This window comes from Sus scrofa, chromosome X, assembly GCF_000003025.6.
Source record: "Sus scrofa isolate TJ Tabasco breed Duroc chromosome X, Sscrofa11.1, whole genome shotgun sequence".
Taxonomy (NCBI): domain Eukaryota; kingdom Metazoa; phylum Chordata; class Mammalia; order Artiodactyla; family Suidae; genus Sus; species Sus scrofa.
In genome coordinates, this window is record NC_010461.5 from 123,378,980 (window position 1) to 123,400,357 (window position 21,378).

The window sequence follows — 21,378 nt, forward strand, 5'->3', positions numbered from 1 at the left end:
GGAATGGAGACTTATGCTTTCTCTCCTTAAGGCCAAAATATCTATGTAAATTATTTGGAATTCTTTGGCAAGGAGTATTTATTTGCCCCCTATTTATTTATTTATTCAATCTTTTTATATCTATATGGAGTCATGGACAACTATTTTATATTTTATATTATAATCCAATATTAATTTATATTATTATTCAGATCATTTTAGCCTTGGTCATTGGGAGTTCTTTTTGTTGGCTGATTTATCCTTTGACATACCCCTATCAATGTAGGTTTTTTTTAAAATCATTTCATTATTTATGGCACTACAAGATGTTCTGTCTCATGATGTATGTTTCCTGCTTCAGTCCTAGTATCATTTTTCCAAAAAGCCTAAGTTAATTTGTTAGAGAACATTTTTAGAAACCTAAATCTGACTGCTAGGTCTGCTTTTTGCTACTAGGGATTCACTTCTTCTATGTCCTCACAGCTGACAGAACATGGAGATATATATGTGTACTAACCTGTGTATATATACACATATCTATAAATACTTAAATATGAAAATATCTGAATCTATTTTCTGCTAAATACGAGTTCAAATTAATTTCTTCAACTATAAATGATTACCACAGAATCATTATCAACTTTTCACCTTGCTTATCTATAAGCACCCAATCAGTAAGAAACTTGGCTCTCCCATCTGCCACTCATTTACTTAATTGTTCAGTTCCAGTATACATGTCTAACACTAGCAGAATTTATAACCTATACCCCAGGGGGAAACAATTTTATCAGCTAGCCTATAGCACTTAGGTGCGGTTTCTTTTGCTTTAACTTACAAATTCCACTTATTTCCAAAGTCATTTAGAATCACACCTTTACCCCCATCTCCTTCACTAAGATTGTTTTATATAATTACAAAACAACTAGATTATCTTCTCACAGTATGCATTCCTTTCTAGGATCACCCAACTGCTTAAAAGATTTTTAAAATTAATTTGCATACATTAAGGTTTATTCTTTGTGCTGCAACTTCTGTAGACAAATTCATAAATGTATCAAGTCATGTATATAACATCAAAGTATTATATAGAATATTTTGATGACCCTAAATTTTGCCTTGCTTCAGCTAGTCAACTCTCCTTCTATCCCCTAAACCCTAGCAAGCACTGATTTTTTAGCACCTCTGTAGTTTTCCCTTTTCCAGAATTTTATATAATTGAATTCATATATTTTTATGCCTTTTCATACTGACTTTTCCATTTATCAGTATGTGTTAAAGGTATATCCAAGCCTTTTTGCAGCTCAGTAGCTAGCTTCTTTCTATAGCTAAATAATATTCCAATGAATGTACTGTAGTTTTATTCACCTACTAAGGGGCATTTTTTTTTTTTTTTGCAGTTTCTGGCTATTATGAATAAAGGTAGTATACATTCATGTGCATTTGTGTGAATATAATTTTTCAAATTAGTTGAGTAAATATCTAGGAGTATAAGTGCTGTTGTTAGCTTTTTAAGAAACTGCCAAATTGTCTTCCAAAGTGACTATACGGTTTCACACTCACATAAGCAATGAATGAAAATTGTGGTTGCTCGGTAACCTCATGAGAATTTAGTATTGCAATTTTTTGGATTGTAACCATTTTAATATGTGTGTAGAAGTATCACATTGTTGTAGTAATTTGAAGTTCCCGATAACAAATGATGTTGAGTATATTTTCATATGCTTTTTTTCAAATATCTATATCTTCCTTGGTGAAGTATATGTTCAGATAGTTTGTTTAAGTATTTTTAATTGGAATGTATGTATTCTTATTTCTAAGTTTAAGTATTCTTTTTAATATTTTAGATATAGGTCCTTTATCATATGTGGTTTTTTAATCTTTTTATTATTTTTTTTCTACTGTATAGCATGGTGACCCAGTTACACATACATGTATACATTATTTTTTCTCACATTAAGTGTTCCATCATGACTGACTAGACAGAGTTCCCAGTGCTACACAGCAGGATCCCATTGCTAATCCATCCCTAAGGCAACATTCTGCATCTATTTACCCTAAGCTCCCAGTCCCTCCCACTCCCTCCTCTTCCCCCTTGGTAACCACTCATATGTGTGTTTTAAAAAGTATTTTCTCCCAGCCCATGGCTTGTATTTTCATTCTGTTAACAATGTTTTTGAAAGAGTAGAATATTTTATTTTCGATCAAGTTCAACTTAATTTTTTTCTCACAAATCATGTGTTTGCTGTTGAATCTAAAAATTCATTGCCAAAGCAAATGTAGCTTTAAGATTTATCATAAAATTATAAGAATTAAAACAGTGGGATGCTTATTCAAGTACCAAATATTTCAATGGAACCCAGTGGCTATCACAGAAACCAACATGCTTTACGACAAAAGTGGCGTTGTTGAGCAGTGAGAAATAGATGGTTCACTCAACAAATCTTATTGGGGCAAATGTAAAGCCATTAGGAAAAAAAAGAATTTGACCTTTACCTTACCACCTACACAAAAAATCAATTCCAAAAGTCTATATGAGAAAAGTAAATCAATAAAACTTCTGGAAGTTATTCTATATGAATATTTTGTGCCTGTAGGGTAGATGATAATTAAACAAAACTAACATAAAGCACTAATAATAAATGAGTGACTGATAAACAGGATCATCTTTAAATTACAAAATTTTAAAGTTATTTTAAAAAGCATTAAGGAGTTCCTACTGCGGTGCAGTGGAAATGAATCCAGCTAGGAACCATGAGTTGCAGGTTCAATCCCTGGCCTTGCTCAGTGGGTTAAGGATCCAGCATTGCTGTGAGCTGTGGTGTAGGTTGCAGAGGCAGCTCGGATATGATGTTGCTATGGCTTGTGGCATAGGCCGGCAGCTGTAGCTCCACTTAGACCCCTAGCCTGAGAATCTCCATATGCTGCAGGTGTGGCCCTAAAAAGCAAAAAATAAAAAATAAAAATAAATGAATAAATAAAAAGCATTAAAACAATTAAAAGGCAAGCCACACTGCTATGGTCTGAATGTTTGTCTTCTCCCCAAATTTATGTGTTGAAATCCTAACCTCAAAGTTGATAGTATTAGCAATGGGAAATTGGTGGGGGGCGATTAGTTCATGAGGGTGGAGCCTTCCTGAGTGGTATCAGTGCTTTATAAAAGAGGGCCCAGAGAGCTCCCTAGAGTCCTCCATCATGGAAGATATAAGAGAGGTATATGACCTTGAAGAAGGCCCTCACCTGACCATACTGGCACCCAGATCTCAGACTCTGAGCCTCCAGAACTGTTATCAATACATTTCTACAATTTATAAACCACTCATACTATGGTATTTTGTTATAGAAGCCCAAACAGAGTAAGATACAAACTGTGGTACAAGAAATTTGTAATACACAAAATGAACCAAAGCCTCCAATCTAAATTTATAAATAACTCCTACAAATCAATAATTACAACACAGCATGATTTAAAAATGAGGAGACTTGAACAGAAACTTCACAAAAGAAGATGTACAAACAGCTAAGGAGCACATAAAACAGTGATCAACCTATTTGTTAAACAGAGGAATGCTATTTTATACCACCATCATACTTTATAACATACCTACCAAAACCACAACATACACATCACGATGAATACAATTTAAAGAGTTGTATAAACCAACAATTGATTAGGATGTAAAGTGACAGGAATACTCAAACATCACTGGTGGGAGTATATACCACTATAACCACTTGAGAAAACAATAGGTCATTATTCACTATATTTGAAGAAATGATTATAATATATCCCAACAATTTCTGTGGGACATGTACATGAATTTTTATGGTAGAATTATTCATAATAGCACCAAATTGTAAGAACTCTAAATGTCCACCATTAGTAAAATAGATTTTTAAATTATGGATTATTTATAACATGGAATACTGTATATAGCAATGAGAATGAACAAATGAAAACTAAATTGCCAACATGGATGAGTCTCAAAAATGTAAGGTTGCGTTATGGAAAGAAATTATAAACAAAAGTATATATACTGTATTATTCCATTTTACAATCTCACAAATAAGCAAAACTAAAATATTTCTTAACAAGAAAAAGGAACAAATCACTTATACATGCAACAGTATTGTTGAATCAAAATTTCATTATTTTTCTTTATGATAATAAAGAATACAAATACAAAATAGTATAAATTTTATTGTTACATTTTAATGAAATTCTAGACAAGGAAAACCTGTAGAATCAAAAAGGAGATAAGTCGCTGCCTGTGTCTAGAGATGGTAGCAGACTGACTGCAGAGGGATATGAAGAAAACTCTTAGGGTGAGAGAAATGTTCCATATCTTGATTATGATAGCCGTTATGGAGATATGTATATCAAAACTCATTGATCTATGCATATAAAATAGATGAATTTTTAAATTTTATAAATTATTTCTTGACAAAGTTATCTCTTAAACAAAAAGTAAACATAACAAATTTATGGGGATGAAATCAGAATAGTGGTTATTGCTGAGGGTTACTGACTGCTGGAACATGAGGGAGCCTTCTAGGGTGTTGAAAATATTCTACGTCTAGATCTATGTAGTAATTTAAGGTCTGTATTCACTGTGAAATGCATCAAATCATATATTTCTTATTTGTGTCTTTATATGTATATTTCAATAAAAATCTATATTAAAATTGCCAATGAAATTATTTGCAAGAATGTGAAACAAAATGACTTCTCATAAACTACTAGTACAAATACAAATCACTATAACCATTTTAGAAAGCAGTCTGACATCTACTAAATGAATATTTATAAGCAAATTGTATATTAGGCATATATCTAGGAATTATATGCCTATATGATCACCAAAATACATCTACAAGAAAGTTCATAGTATCATTATTTAGAATAGACTTAAATTGGTAACAACGAGATGTCCATCAACTAACTGTAGGATGGATGAAGTATTTGAGGTATAGTCATATAATGGAATACCAGACACCAATGGAATAAAGAAACTAGAGTTATACTAATAATACGGATGATTATTACAAATAAAATATTGACTGAAAACCAGAACAAAAAAAAATATGTAGTTTATGATTTTAAGTACATAAAAGTAAAAAATACAGGTTTCCCAAATTCCCATTCTGTTTACAAGGTAGAAAATCACAAGAGAATATCATGCCCATTCTAACATGGGAAAAAGCCAGATATTCTGAAAAATCATAACCTTTCTTAAACCACTACAAGTCAGTCAAGAAAATTAAATTCCAAAGGATGACAATCCCCTTCAAGGAGAGACAGGACATGAATTCTTTCTTTTTTGGCACAGCATAGGAGTAAGAGGAATCATAGAAACAGGTAAGAAGAAATCAGCTAAACTTTTAATGAATTTCTAAGAAATAGTATTTCAGTTTAGATTAACTTGGAGTCCCAGACACAGAGGAGTTCTAACTCACTTGAAGCCTTTTCTCCTTTGTCCTCTACCTGATGGCATGCAAGTGAGAGAAGCTATTCAGGGGGGAATAATTAAACCTCCTCAACCCCGGAACTTCTGGGGGCAGGGCAAAAGCAAAGTCTGTCTTTAGGGAAGAAATAGGAACCCGTTTTTTTTTTTTTTTAACCTCTAAGCACTAGGCAAAAATCCACATCTTCTGAATGAAAGGTGAAAGAAAAGGTCATCTACCCTTGGGGTAAGAGCAGAAAAATCTTTTGGGCCTACTATCCCACACCAACACAAAACAGAGTTCTGCTATCAAAGAGGCAATAGCAGAAACTCTGCCCTGCCCAAGATCTTCCACAGAAACAATGCAGAGTTTGGCTGCCCAGGGAGGGAGGCAAAGAAAATGCTGAAATTAAGACTCTCTATCTTTAAGCCATTTTGAGTTTATTTTTGTGCATCATGTGAGGATGTGTTCTAGTTTCAATGATTTACATGCAGCTTCAGTTTTCCCAGAACCGCTTACTGAAGAGACTGTCTTTTTCCCATTTTATATTATTGCCTTCTTTGTAGAAGATTAATTGACCATAGGTGGCTAGTTTTATTTCTGGGTTCTCTATTCTGTTCCATTGGTCTGTATGTCTGTTTTGTACCTGTACCACATTGTTTTGATTGCTGTAGCTTCGCAATATTATCTGAAGACTGGGGGAGTTATGCCTCCTGATTATTCTTTTTCCTTAGGATTGCTTTGGCAATTCTGGGTCATTTATGATTCCATAAAAATTTTTGGATTCTTTGTTCTAGTTATGTGAAAAATGTCATGGGTAATTTGATAGCAATTGCATTAAATCTGTAGATTGCTTTGGGTAGTATGGCCATTTTAATGATATTAATTCTTCCAATCCAGGAGCATGGAATATCTTTCCATTTATTTGAATCCTCTTTAAGTTCCTTGATTAATCTTTTATAGTTCCAGGCATATAAGTCTTTTACCTCCTTAGTCAGATTTATTCCTAGGTATTTATTTCTTGGGGGTGTGATTTTAAAAAGTATTGAATTTTTATATCCTTTTCTAATATTTCATTGTTAGTATACATAAATGCAACCAATTTCTGAATGTTAATCTTGTATCCTGCTACTCTGCTGAATTGTTGTTCACATAAAACTCCTAGAAGAGAACACAGGCAAAACATTCTCTGACATCAACCATACTAATGTTTTCTTAGGTCAGTCTCCCAAGGCAATAGAAACAAAAACAAAAATAAACCAATGGGACCTGATCAAACTTACAAACTTTTGCACAGCAAAGGAAACCATTAAAAAAGACAATCTATGGAATGGTAGAAAATAGCTGCAAACAATGCAACCTACAATGGCTTAATCTCCAAAATATACAAATAACTCATACAACTCAACAGCAAAAAAGCCAGCAACCCAGTTGAAAAATGGGCAGAAGACCTGAATAGGTATTTCTCCAAAGAAGACATATATATGGATGGCCAACAGGCACATGGAAAAATGCTGAACATCACTAATTATTAGAGAAATGCAAATGAAAACTACATTGAGGTACCACCTCACACCAGTCAGAATGGCCATCATTAATAATTTTACAAATAACAAATGCTAGAGAGGATGTGGAGAAAAGGGAACCTTCCTACACTGTTGGTGGGAATGTAAGTTGGTACAACCAGTATGGAAAACATTATGGAAATGCCTCAGGAAACTAAATATAGAACTACCATGTGACCCAGTAACCCCACTCCTGGGCATATATCCAGACAAAACTTTCCTTGAAAAAAATACATGCACCTGTATGTTCATTGCAGCACTATTCACAATAGCCAAGACATAGAAACAACCCAACAGATGAATGGATTAGGAAGATGTGGTACATATATACAATGGGAATCTACTCAGCCATGAAAAAGACCAAAATAATGCCATTTGCAGCAACATGCATACAACTAGAGAGTCTCATGCTAAGTGAAGAAAGTCAGAAAGAGAAAGACAAATACCATATGACATCACTTATATGTGGAATCTAATATATGACACAAATGTACCTATCTACAGAACAGAAACAAACTCATGGACATGGATAACGGACTTGTGGTTGCCAATGGGGAGGCAGAGAGAGAAGGATGGATTGGGAGTTTGGGGTAAGTAGACGCAAACTGTTGCATTTGGAGTGGATAAGCAATGAGGTCCTGCTGTATAGCACAGGGAACTATATCCAATCACTTGTGATGGGACATGATGGAAGATAATATGAGAAAAAGTATATATATATATATAACTTTGCTGTAAAGTAGCAACTGACAGAACATTATAAATCAGCTATAATAAAAAAATTAAAAACCTCAGTATCTGCCAATAGGATTGGCAGACTAAATACAGAAGAATAAAGACAGACTAAACTTGAGATAAGTTAATAGAAACTATTCAAACTGAAAGACAAAGAGAAGAAAAGGAATAATAATAATAAAAAAGAATAGAGCATCCAAAAATGATGGGGCAATAACAAATATTTGTTTGTTATTTGTAAAAACATAATAATATAAAATGTTAATAATAGAAAATAGGTGTTGAGTATATGGGAACTATTCTGTACTATCTTCACGACATTTCTGTGAAATGAGAACTTTTCTTTAAAAAAAGTTCATTTGAAAAATTAAATGTTAGCAAGAAGACTAAGAAAGGGGAATCAGAATTCAAATAGGATCAAGATGGTTATGAGTTTCCTGTGATAGTTTTTCCTCTTGAATCTTCACATCTGGAATCAAATGCAGCCCAAATTCAATAATTACATATGTGGTGATGTCAGAAAGTGCTCTAAGAAAATGCCTCTATTTCCAGTCCAAGGAATAGGAATTTGGACCACTATGGGACACAGTGGGTGGTCCAAATCCACTTATGTTACTGCTGGGCTTACACCTAGGCAATCCCCAGTCGTGAAGCTATAACTCAGTGGTAGCAGCATCAGCAAAAGCTTCAGAGGCTTCTGAAACTGGAGAGGAAAATTCTCTCTGACAAGAGAACTTTGGTCTAGGATATATGAGAAGAATCCTCTTTGATATTTTTCTCTCTCCAGCCTCCCGCCACTTAGCCATTAAGGCAGATCCATTCAAGGAAAGTACACAGCAGAGTGGGTAGACTAAAAATCCACTTTCTGGCTAAAGGACCACAAGGAGGCCCGCTGGATAATAGAGTATGGTGAAGATTGCTAGGAGAAGAAAATATGTGAAAGGGATCCCATCAATTTGTGTATCACGTACTGAGCTCAACCTGAGATGCTCATGCAGGAATCTTACAAAAAAACCCAAGACACCAAAGACTTGGAGAACTGCAAGTCATGGTCCTGGGGGTGGGGGTTACAAAAACTGCTAACCTAACTATTACTGCAAGTACATATGGAATGTTTACCCACATATATCCTAAGTCATAAAACAAAGAGGAAATTATGAAAAAATACAAATCATCCAGAGTGTGTTCTCTGAACATAATTTAATCAAACTAGAAATTAAATAATAACAGGACAAAAAGAAAATCCGAAAACACTTGGAAATTAAACAATACCTTCTTACAAAATCCTCTCAAATAATACGTCAAAGAAAATGCCTCAAGGAAATAAAAACTGGACTGGATTGAATTAAAATAAAAATGCAACTAATTAGAACTAGGGGGATAGTGCTAAAGTAGTGTTTTGAGGGAAAATTAGGGCATTTAATGTTAGACTAAAAAAGAATAAAACTCTCAATGTAATAGTCTAATCATCTACCTTAATTAACTAGAAAAAAAAGCAGAAAGGGAAAATAACTTTTAAAATAACAGAAATAAATGAAATTGAAATGAGAAAACAAAGAAAATCAAGGGAACCAAAAGCTACTTTTTGGAAATGTTTTTAAAAATTTGATAAAACTGTAGACAAATAGACAAAGTAAAAAAGAAAGACACAACTTAATAATATCAGAAATTAAACAAGGGATATGTTTACAGATACTGCAGAAATAAGAAGGAAAACAGGAAATAATAAATTTATATACATATATTCAAGAACTTAGATGAAATTGAATGATTTCTCAAAAATCAGAAAGTACCGAAACACCCTAAACAAAATGAATAATCAGAATAGAACTTAAACTACTAAAGAAATTAATACCATAGTTTAAACTTTTTTTTTTTCTTTCTGTCTTTTTTCCTTTTAGGGCCGCACCCATGGCATATGGAGGTTCCCAGGCTAGGGGTCTAATCAGAACTGTTGCTGCCAGCCTACACCAGAGCCACAGCAATGCCAGATCCCAGCCGTGTCTGCAACCTACACCACAGCTCATGGCAACGCTGGATCCTTAACCCACTGAGCAAGGCCAGGGATCGAACCCACAACCTCATGGTTCCTAGTCAGATTCTTTTCTGCTGCGCAACGATGGGAACTCTGAGTTTAAATTTTTTTAAAAAAGGAAACTGTAGACTCAGATAGTTTAACTGGAGATCTCTCCCACATATTTAAGTAGAATTAACACCATTTCTTAAAAATCTTTTCAAGAAAATAGAAGCAGAAGGAAATTTTCCCAATTTATTTCTTGAGGTTAATATTCCTTTTTAATATAAAAACTGTGTGACAGTAGTACCAAAAAGAAAACTACAGTTTAATACACTACATGAACATAAGATGCGATAATCTCCAATAAAATATTAGCAAATAGAATCCAGAAATATATAAAAAGGATAATACAACATGGTCAAGCAGACTTTATCTGAGGAAAGCAAGACTAGTTCAATATTTCACAATCGATCAGACTAACTTCATGATCATCTCAATTGAAGGAGAAAAAGTGTTTGAAACTATACAACTTGGTAAAGTTCTCAGAAAACAAGAAATAAATGGGGAACTTAACCTGATAATAAAATACATATAGAAAAACTATAGCTAATATCAACTTTTTTTTAATGCTTTTTAGGGTCACAGCCATGGCATATGGCCAGGCTAGGGGTTGAATCAGATCTACAGCTGCTGGCCTATACTACAGCCACAGCAATGCCAGATTTGAGCAGAGTCTGTGAACTACACCACAGTTTATGGCAATGCCGGATCCTTAACCCAATGAGCGAGGCCGGGGATTAAACCTGCATCCTCATGGATCCTAGTTGGGTTCATTAACACTGAGCCACAAAAGGAACTCCCAATATCAACTTTTATAGTGAAAGACCGAATTCTTTTTGTCTAAGATCAAGAAATTGGCAAGGAGGTCCATTGTCCCCACTTCTGTTGAAGACTTTAGTTGAATTCTTACCAGTGGAATGAATCAAGAAAAATAAATAATAAGAAGCAAACAGATTGGAAGGAAATAATATGGTACTGTCCCTATTCTCAGAGACACAATTATCTACCAGTAAAATGCCAAGGAAACAATAAAATCTTAAAATAAATGAGTTTACCAAGTTTACAGGATACAAAATCAATGCACAAAAATTAATCATTTTCCATGTAATAAAAAAATATAAAGGCAAAAATGTTTTAAAAATACCATTTCAATAACTCCTCCAAAACACTTAGATATGTCAAGCAAAACATATATACAACTTATATTTTGAAAAGTACAAAATGCCAATAAAAGTAACCAGACAGCTAAACAGAGAGATATACTTTATCCATGGACTTTTACTCAGCATAGTAAAGAGCTCAGTTTTCATCAAAATTGATGTATAGATTCAAGGCAATGACAATCAAAATCCCAGCAGTTGATATAGACAAAATGATTCAAAAAGTTTATGTAAAGGCAAAGGAATTAGAATAGCTAAAACAGTTTTGAAAAAGTAGAATAATGCTGGAAGAATCACATTCAAATCAGTCTAGCTGATTTAAAAATGCCCTATAAAGCTACAGTAATCAGGGCAATGTGATATTGGCTAAGGAATAAACACATAGATCAAAAGAACAGAATAGAGTCCAGAAATAGACTAAGACAAAATATAGCCCATGGAGTCTTTATAAAATATTAGAATGATTTAATTGAAGATTTTGTTCTTTTCAATAAATCATATTGGGACAGTTGGACAACTTTATGTTTAAAATGAATATCTAAACCTCATAATTTATAAAAATATGTAATAAATCTAACAGGTAAATGAAAAATATAAAACTTTTTAGGAAAACTTAGTAAATCTTCATGACCTGAAGTTAGGCAAAGTGGTCTTAAACATAACACCCAAAGCACGATTCATAAAATTTAAAAATTGGTAAACTAGATTTCCTCAAAATTAAAAACTTTTGCCCTGATAAATACAAAATAAAAAGTAAAGCTGGAAGTATTTGCAAATTATATATCCAATAAAGAACTTGTATCCAGAAAATATAAAGAGCCCTCAAAACCTAAATATTAGAAAATAACCCAATTTAGAAAATGGGCAAATGATACCAGTAGACACTTCAGCAAAAGGAAATATGGATGGCAAAGAAGTACACAAAAAGTTGTTTTATGTCATTAGCCATAAGAGAAATGAAAATTAAAGCCATGATGAAGTATCATAACACATATTTGAGAAAAACAAAAAAAATTAATGGCATTACTAAGTGCTATGAAGGATGAAGAGCTTAAAGTCTCATACATAAGTGGTAGAAATATAAAATGATACAGATATGTGGAAAATGATTTGGTAATTTTAGTAATTTTTTAAATAAACATACACTCACCATATGACTCAGTGAAGCCTTCTTGTGGGAGAAATAAAAATTTGTGTTCATACAAAAACCTACATATGAATGTTTATAGTAGACCCATTTATATTTGCCAAAATCTAGAAACAATGCAAGTGTCCTTTCATAGGTAAAGGGATAATCAAACTCTAGCGCATACATGCAATGGACTATCACTGAGCAACAACTTGAATGAACCTCAAAGGAATTTTCCTGAGTGAAAGTGACTCAAGAATTACTTACTCTATTCTTCCATTTGTAAGACACTTAAGAAAAGACAAAAAGTAGAGTGGTGGACAGTTGAATGGTTGTCAAAATTAGGTGTGGGAGGAGGGTAAGACTATAAAGGAATAGCACAAGGGAGTTTGTGTGTGTGTGTATTTGAGGACAGTTATGGAATTACTTTGAATCCCTATTGTCATTGTGGTTCCGTGAAACTATACATGAGTTTTAGCTGTACATTGAAATAAAAATGTAATTTTACTGTTAATAATTGTAAAATTTTAAAATAAATTAAAATACCAGCATGACCGTATAGATATCAAAATAAGTTACTTTCATTAGAAGAAAAATTATCATGGATAAACTGGAACATTACATAATATTATGTAAGGATTCATCGAGAAGACATAACAATCCTAAATGTGTATACACCTAAAAGGAGAGCTTCAAAATACATGAAATTAAAACTGATGGAGCTTACACTGGTGATGGGAATGTAAATTGGTGCAACCACTATGGGAAATGGTATGGAGGTTCCTCAAAAAAGTAAAAATAGACCTACCACACGATCCAGCATTCCTACTCTTGGGCATCTACCTGGAGAAAACCATGATTTGAAAAGATACATGTACCCCAATGTTCATTGCAGAACTATATACAATAGCCAAGAAATGGAAGCATCCTAAATGTCCATCGACAGAGGAGTGGATAAAGAAGATGTGGTACATATACACCATGGAATATTAGTCAGCCATGCAAGAGAATGAAATAATGGCATTTGCAGCAACATGGATGGACCTAGAAATTATCATGCTAAGTGAAGTAAGTCAAAGACAAATATCATATGAGATCACTTATATATGGAATCTAAAAAAAAAGATACAAATGAACTTATTTGCTGAATAGAAACAGACTCACAGACTTTGAAAACAAACATGGTTACCGAAGGGGACAGGTAGGGGGTGGAGGGAGAGGTGGACTTGGGGTTTGGGATGGAAATATTCTAAAATTAGGTTGTGATGATGGTTGTACAACTATAAATATAATAAAACTCAGTGAATTATTTTAAAAAGGAACTATAAAAAGGAAAGTAAATTCAACCCTAGGCAACAAAAGGATAGGAATTATATAAGTAAAAGCAGAAATCAATGATATTGAAATTAGAAAAATAACAATTGATATCAAGGCACACAGAAGCTGTTTCTTTCAAAAAATCAGAGAAACTGAAATACCCAATGACATTTTAAAAGTTGTTGAGAAGCAATGGCTTTGGTCTTTGTTAAAGTACAAGAAATTTTACGTATAGAACAAGAGATATACATCACGTGAGTTTTCAGAAAAGGTAAAAAATGACAGAACACATATTATAAATCATAAATAAATGTCTTAGGATGTAGTAGTAATGTATAACTTTTAAAAAGTTTGGAATAACCAGCAAATTATATAGATTTATAGCAAACACATAATATTTAAAAATAAGGAACAGTTACTATTTTGCAAGGGGAAAATTCTAGTTAAATATAAAACAAGATTGGTTAAAACACCTATTTATGGTAAAATCTTTTAGAACCTCAGCTGCTTCTATTTTGTTGCTCTTCTGTTCTCAGTGTATGGGTTCTTCACCTGTTCCAAGGTGACTGCCACATTCCAACCATGACACATCTCAAGCAAGAGAAAGGAAATAACAAAAAGAGAGAAAAGTATATCTATGAAAAGGAGGTAAAGCCGTATGATCATCCACATGGAAAATCAATACCATCAATAAACAATTAGACTGAAAAAAATAAAATAAAACAAGGTTTGTAAAAAACAAACTTTTGGTAAATATACTGGTGTTTATTATTTCTCTTTTATTCTTTTTCTGGAGGATGTGAACCTCATTTTTAAAAGATAAAATATTATAAGATTATTCCAGGAGTTCCGGTCATGGCTCAGTGGTAACCAATCTGACTAGAATCCATAAGGACTCAGGTTTGATCCCTGGCCTTGCTCAGTGGGTTAAGGATCCGGCATTGCTGTGAGCTGTGGTGTAGGTTGCAGATGCAGCTCAGATCTGGCGTTGCTGTGGCTATGGCGTAGGCCAGTGGTTACAGCTCTGATTCAACACCTAGCCTGGAAACCTCCATATGCCACGGGTGCATCCCCAAAAAACAAAAAGATTATTCCATAGCAAATACTTTTTCACATTGAAAATCTATACAAACATCGTTGGAACAAAATCATTTGATAAAAATCAAGGATTGATAAGTTTGAAAAAGAACAGAGAACAAATAATACAGTGGTAAGAAATTCCCGAGGCACAAGAATATGGAATCATAACAATATCAGAAAAACCATTCATGGTTTTATTAGGACAGTGTGTGAATGAAAACATTAAAACAGAGAAATTGTCAATACAGCAAAGAAGTATGACAGATATAGCTAACAACCAAGCATGTATTATCTAAGGCAGAGAAGTATTAATAAAAATTAAAAATCGCCATTCTTCTTACATGGTGTTCAGTTTCCAAAAGAAAATCATGTATTAACTTAGCAGCTATGTGTTGAATAATAGTCCATTAAAGCAAATGTGGGTTGCTGTTATGATTCATTCTTCTGAAAATCAGTTTGTTTATTTATTTATTTATTTATTTATTTATTTATTTTTGGCTGTAGCCATGGCATATGGAAGTTCCTGGGTCAGGGACTGAATTCAAGCTGCAGCTGCAACCTTTGGTGTAGCTGCATCAAAACTAGATCCTTAACCCACTGCACAGGGCCAGGGATCTAACCCCGGCCTCCACAGCAACCTAAACCATGGCAATCAGATTCTTAATGCACCGTGCTACAGCAGGAACTCCAAAAAAGTATATTTTCAATCATGATTCAGAATTAGTGGCATTAATGCCTGAGAAACATATTTTAAATAACAACTTGTTTATTACGTTACAAGAGACATAAAAACAAGTTTTGACAAGAGACAGAAATGACACAATGAAAATAATCATGATTCCTCCTGCTAATATTTCTTATATACAATCCTTCCTGGAAATATTGGATTATATGACTTAAATATAATTTCCATTGTAAAATGTTATTCATTTTTCTGAAGGAATGGTTTTAAAAACAAGGTGGACTTTCACCTGTGAAGGATTGTATTTGAAACTCTGAGAGAAGTTGGGTGACTGCACATAGCTTACTAATTGGATTTCAGAGATTTTTTGTTTGTTTCTTTATAGTTACATAATCAGTAAGCATGCCAGGGATTGAAAAGAACAAGTTAATCAATATTACAAACAAAACACATAGATAATGAGTGTTTATTTTTGGTACTCTAAATCATATTTTTAAATATTTATAGTATTTTGTTATTATAATGGTAATTCTTATGTGTCTTAGAAGGGCTAGAAATATTGAAAGCACAAATAAGGGAATTTAAAAAGCACTTATATTTCTATAAGCAAGAAAAAAATATTGTTGCTATTTCACTGTTTATACTTCCAGTTGTTTGTATGTATGTCTATATTAACATATATATGTGTTCCCACAGTCTTTTAATTCAGTTTTAATTTGAATAAGTTGAAATACTGAGACTCTGTCATAAGTAAATAATTTAGGTTTTAAATTTGGATTGTAGGACTTCTGATTCTGGCCATGATGGAGTAACAGGAACCAAAGTCACATACCTACTTCAAACAACTAAAAACAAATCAGAAAATATTCATGAAACAATGATTTTCAATTTATTGTATATCAGGCAAAGAACAGTGTTCACTGAGAGATGAAAAAACAAGCGAGGCATGCCCTAAGATTGCTCAAGCTTACTGCCTAGAGAAAGATGGTAGACCACAGTGTATGATGGAGAAGCCTAGCTATCTCCTTGAGTTGAGGAAATACCTGGGAGTCTAGGGATGGTAGGTGGCTAGAGCTTGCAGGACAAAATTCTAGAGAGGAGAGAGCTTCACAGAGGTAAATGTTCAGAGATCATGCAGGTCTGGAAATTATTCTTGTTCCCATAGTCAGAGTGGAAAACCTCTTAATTCATGGGGCTCAGTTAGAATACAGAGTGGTTTTGCCTTAGAAAAGAGGAACTATTAGCCATATTCTAAACACTACTTTTATCTTACTTAACAAAGTTTAAAGGACTTATAAAGATCATACCATTTCCAAATAACTTGTGTCCCTGAACAAAAGTTAAGAATATTTATCTGTAGAAACACAAAAACATCTAGCATTTAACAAAGTAAAATTCACAACATCTGATATCCAATCAAAATTGTCAGCTATTCAAAGAATCAGGAAAGTAGGATAAGTAATGAGGAAAAAAACAAATTTAAACTGACCTAGAAATGAGACAGATGATAGAGTTAGTAGACAAGGATATTAAAACGTGTTATATATAACTGTGTTCCCTATGTTCAAAAGATAAGAGGAAAGGTTAAACATGCTAAATATGGACATAACAGACACAAAAAACACCCTAAATAAATTCTGAGCTATGAAAGCTACAATGTCTGCATTGAAAAGATACATAGGTTTGGATTAATAGCAGATTTGACATGTAAGAAGAAAAGATTAGTGAACTAGAGGATATAGCAATAAAAATTTCCAGAAAAAAAAAGAGAGAATACTGAAAGTAATTAACAAAATGTTGGCAAGTTGTGAGACATCTTCAAGTTACATATGTACACATATTTGGAAACCCCAGAGGAGAGGAAAAAGGGAGACATAGAAAAAATGAATGAGAAATGTCCAAATGGGATAAAAACTATAAACTCACAAGTTTGAAGAGCTAAAAAAAAATGTCAAACACAAATATATTTTTTAAACTACACCAATGCCCATAATAATCAAATTAGTTAAAATCAATGATGAAGGAAAAATCCTTAAAAGTACTGAGGGGAAAAAAAACACTTTAGGAGATCCCCTTGTGGCACAAAAAGATTGGCAGTGTCTCCGGAGCACTGGGATACAGGTTCAATACCCACCTGGCACAGTGAATTAGAATCCAGCAACTGTGGCATGGGAACTCCATATGCCAAAGGGCAGCCAAAAAAAGAAAAAAATAAAAATAAAGGCACTTTACCACAGAGGAACAATGATAAGGATAAAAGTGGATTTCTTGTCAAAAACAATGAAAGTAAGAGAGTGGGGCCATACCTTTAAAGTACTAAAAAATTAAACCATCAACCTAGTATTCTATATTCAGTGAAAATACATTACAAAAGCAAAGTTGAAATAAAGACTTTTTATGAAATCGAAAACCTTCAAGAATTAATCACCAAGAGACATGCACTAAAATAAATGTTAAAGAATGCTTAAAAGAAATACTAAAATCCTCTAGACTGACAGAAAATGATACCAGATAGAAATCTGGATCTAGGAGTTCCCTGGTGGGCTACAGACTAGGGATAAGGCATTGTTACTGCTGTGGTGCAGGTTCCATCCCTGGCCCAGGAACTTTTGCATGCCGTGGGCATGGCCCCAAAGAAAAAGAAGTCTAGGAGTTTCTGCTGTGGCACAATGGGATCAGCAGCAACTTGGCAGTGCTGGGACTCAGATTCGATTCTGGGCCCAGCACAGTGGGTTAAGGATCCAGTGTTGCCACAGCTGCAGCCTAGGTCATGACTGCAGCTCAGATCTGATCCCTGGCCCAGGAACTCCATATGTAGTGGGGCAGCCAAAAAAGAAAAAAAAAAAAGAAATCTAGATTTACACAAAGGAATGAAGAGCATTAGAAATGCAACTTCTTGGGTGAAGATAAAGATGATTTCCTTGTTTATGCAAATGTCTTTAAGAGATAATTGACTATTTAAAGATAATAACAATGTCTGGTGCAATTTATAACATTTGTAGGAGGAAAATATATACCAAGATTAGGCAAAAGGTTAAGGGGGGAGATATGGAATAATATTGTTGGTTTGTGTGTTTGACTATTCTGAGATACAGTGGGTATGGGCACCTGTTCTCCTTTTTGTACTGGAGGACCTAGCACACTGACCAGGTGAGCCCACATATAACAGGCATTTAAAGTGCACTCATCATATAAATGTTAACATGGTGAGACTAGAGGGGCTGCTGTGAACTCCAAACCCAAATTAGTCTTCTCTGTTCCCGTTTTATTGAATAAGGAACAGTTATAGGTACCATTTCCTCTCCCCCCACAGCTTCCCCCTTCCAATTTCACCCTCCTTGCAGCCGCACACTCCCTTCCATGGCTCATGGGTGTTTCTGGCCTGTCCCAGCTGTCTGCCCCAGTCACCAACCCCACTCACTCACATGGCCCCCACCTCCATGGAGGGTGGCCCTGCACCCAGGGGGAAAGTCCCCAGCCCCCAGCCCTGAAACACCAGCGAGGGTGCCCTCTTGGGGGAGGTGAAGCCGCCCCAAAGGAGGCAGGGATCCAAGTGTACTCTTCCTGATGGAGGTATGGAGGCTCTAAGGTTAGGTGGGGTGTCTGGCGTGCCGCTGGTCCCTTCATCCAATACACCCAACCACTCAGACCACAGGGCAACTTCCACAGGGGAGGAGGATTCAGAAATTTCCCCAGTGGACAGGTGTTTTGGATGAAGGGACCAGCAGCATTCATGTTCCTTGTCCTGTGTCCTTCCCTCTCCCAACTTCTGTCCCTCAGGGTCCTTTCCCCTTACACTGAACTCTAGATTCAGGGCCCTGGCTGCCAGCCTGCCTGGGGCTCTCAGGACTAGGCTTTGCACCTGGTCTCTTTTGGGGACTCTGGCAATTCTTCTCCCCAGAATGCTCTCAGTGCCCTTCACTAGCTGAAGGATGTCCTGTCTGATCCCTATTCCTGGCTCCTGACAGACTCGGCTCGGATCTGGCTTTGCTGTGGCGTAGGTTGTCGGCTGCAGATCCAATTTGACCCCCAGCGTGGGAACCTCCATATGTGCAGATATGGCAAGAAAGAAAAGAAGAAAAGGAAGCAGAGTTTGTCAAAGATACCTGAGACAGTGCTGGAGATAATGACCAGATGTCTAACATTGCTGTCCAATGTAAACACTTCTGTCAAGGGGCACTGTAATTGGGCAGTGGGATGAGACATCCCAGGAACTTCTGCAGGGAGTAGGAATGCTTAATGTCAGGGAGCGGACAAGAGATGTGGGCTGTTCCACTGGGGGTGGCACAAATTTCAGAAGAGGCGTCAGTGATGAGCTGGAAAGCCAATCAGAATCCAGTTGGACTGAAGGGCACAGAGGGGAAGACCAGCGGGTGGGTGCTGTCATGTGGGAAGATGCAGGGACTGGACAGAAAGTTGGACCTCAGCTTTCTGGGAACGCTAGGACTCAGGTAAAAGGACCCTAGGTTAATAAAGCTCACAGACAGTACTAAAGTCGTGTTTGATTTCACAGTGGCACCTTCCTCCTTTAGGCCTGCTTTTAGTACCTTGGACAGAGGGTCCTTCTTTTTGTCACCTGAGAGACATGATTGAGCAGTGAGAAGAGAAATGCTTTTGAGTTGGAAGGCTGGTAACAGGCTTGGATGGGGTGGGAAAAGCATGGGCTCCAGATGAATTCAGACCAGGGATCTGCTCCCTCTCCTGTCACTTATTAACCATGTAATCATGGGAAGATCACAAAGCCCTATGTGCCCTCAGGTTTTTCATCTGTGAAGCAAGTGGGTTTGATAAACTCTGTCTTGTAGGACCACTGGGATGTATGTTGTGTCTGTAAAGTACCTCACACAGTGCCTGGTTCCATTTTTAATGATTAGCAATTACAGTAGTCACCCCTGGTCTGTCATTTTGCTTTCCGAAGTTTCAGTTACCCATGGTCAACCACGGTCTGAAAATATTAAATAGAAAATTCCAGCAATAAACAATGCATAAATTTTAACTCCATCTTGCCTGGACTCTATGCTGTGTACATCCATTATTATAGGAAAAAATGTAGTATATATTGGATTCAATACTTTCAATGGTCTTGGGCATCCAGAGGGTCTTAGGACATATCCCTCACAGATAAGTGGAGGACTGCTGTATTTGTACTATTAATTCAACCCCGCCCTGCTCTACTTTGCAAGTTGTTGTTGCTATTCAGTACATCTCAGAGAATACTCAACTCAATAGGATATAGAATACCAAAATCAGCCAACCATGCTGCTTTGTAAATAAAACTCAGGAAATGTTTTCCTTCTTACAGAATATATTTTAAAATTCCAGTATAGGGGAGTTTTCCCCAGCTGAATGCAACTCAAAGCTCCTAGAATTTGAGCCAAAGATCAACTCTATTATCCCTTTCAGCTGTTTTTCCATCCAAACCACTATTTTCATTCATTTTACCCCCAAAGAAAATCTATATATTGCTCAGAATTGGCCAAATTACATTAAAGGTAATCTAATTAAAATGTCTTATAATGGAGTCTGCTCTGGCTCTCCCAAGCCAGAGAAAAGAATGCCTGGACAGTGACTTCTGGGCATCATTCAAAAGATATTCTCCCTTGTTTCTGTGGCAACTCTTGCAGATGGTAAGTATAAAAATCCTAGTTCTCGTGCTGTGTTCAGCTGCCCTGGGACAAGAGGACTGGACCAATTCCCTGCTTGCCCCAGGAAATGATTTCTCTCTTATTTATCCACAGTCCAAAAGGAACTGCCAAGGCAGTTTTCTCTCCAAGGTTTTCTCTCACTTCTAAGATACACCATCTGCATGTCTGACAACTGCCACCACCCAGATTCATTACAGTCAACTCCCACAGAAGGAACTGCAGTTTCCCAAACCCCAAGCTGCCCTGGCTCAGGGCACTTACACTCCAGTGCTTGCACCTGAAGGCCCACTACCTTGCCCCTTCTTTTACTTGTTTTGTGGGTCTTAAAGAAAACCTCACCATCTTCCTTATCTAAGTGTAGCTCCAAAAGTCTATCATTGTATGGGTTGGGGTATGTCCTGCTTACCCTAATGCCCCCACTGCTAACACAGGACTTTCCAAAGAGAAGAGGCTCAGTGAATATTTGAAGGAATAAAAGAGGCAGTGAGCATAGATTTAATTTATTACTATTTAATTTCTTATACATTCTTGGATAAGCTAAGAAAACCCAAGTATATATCTTAATTT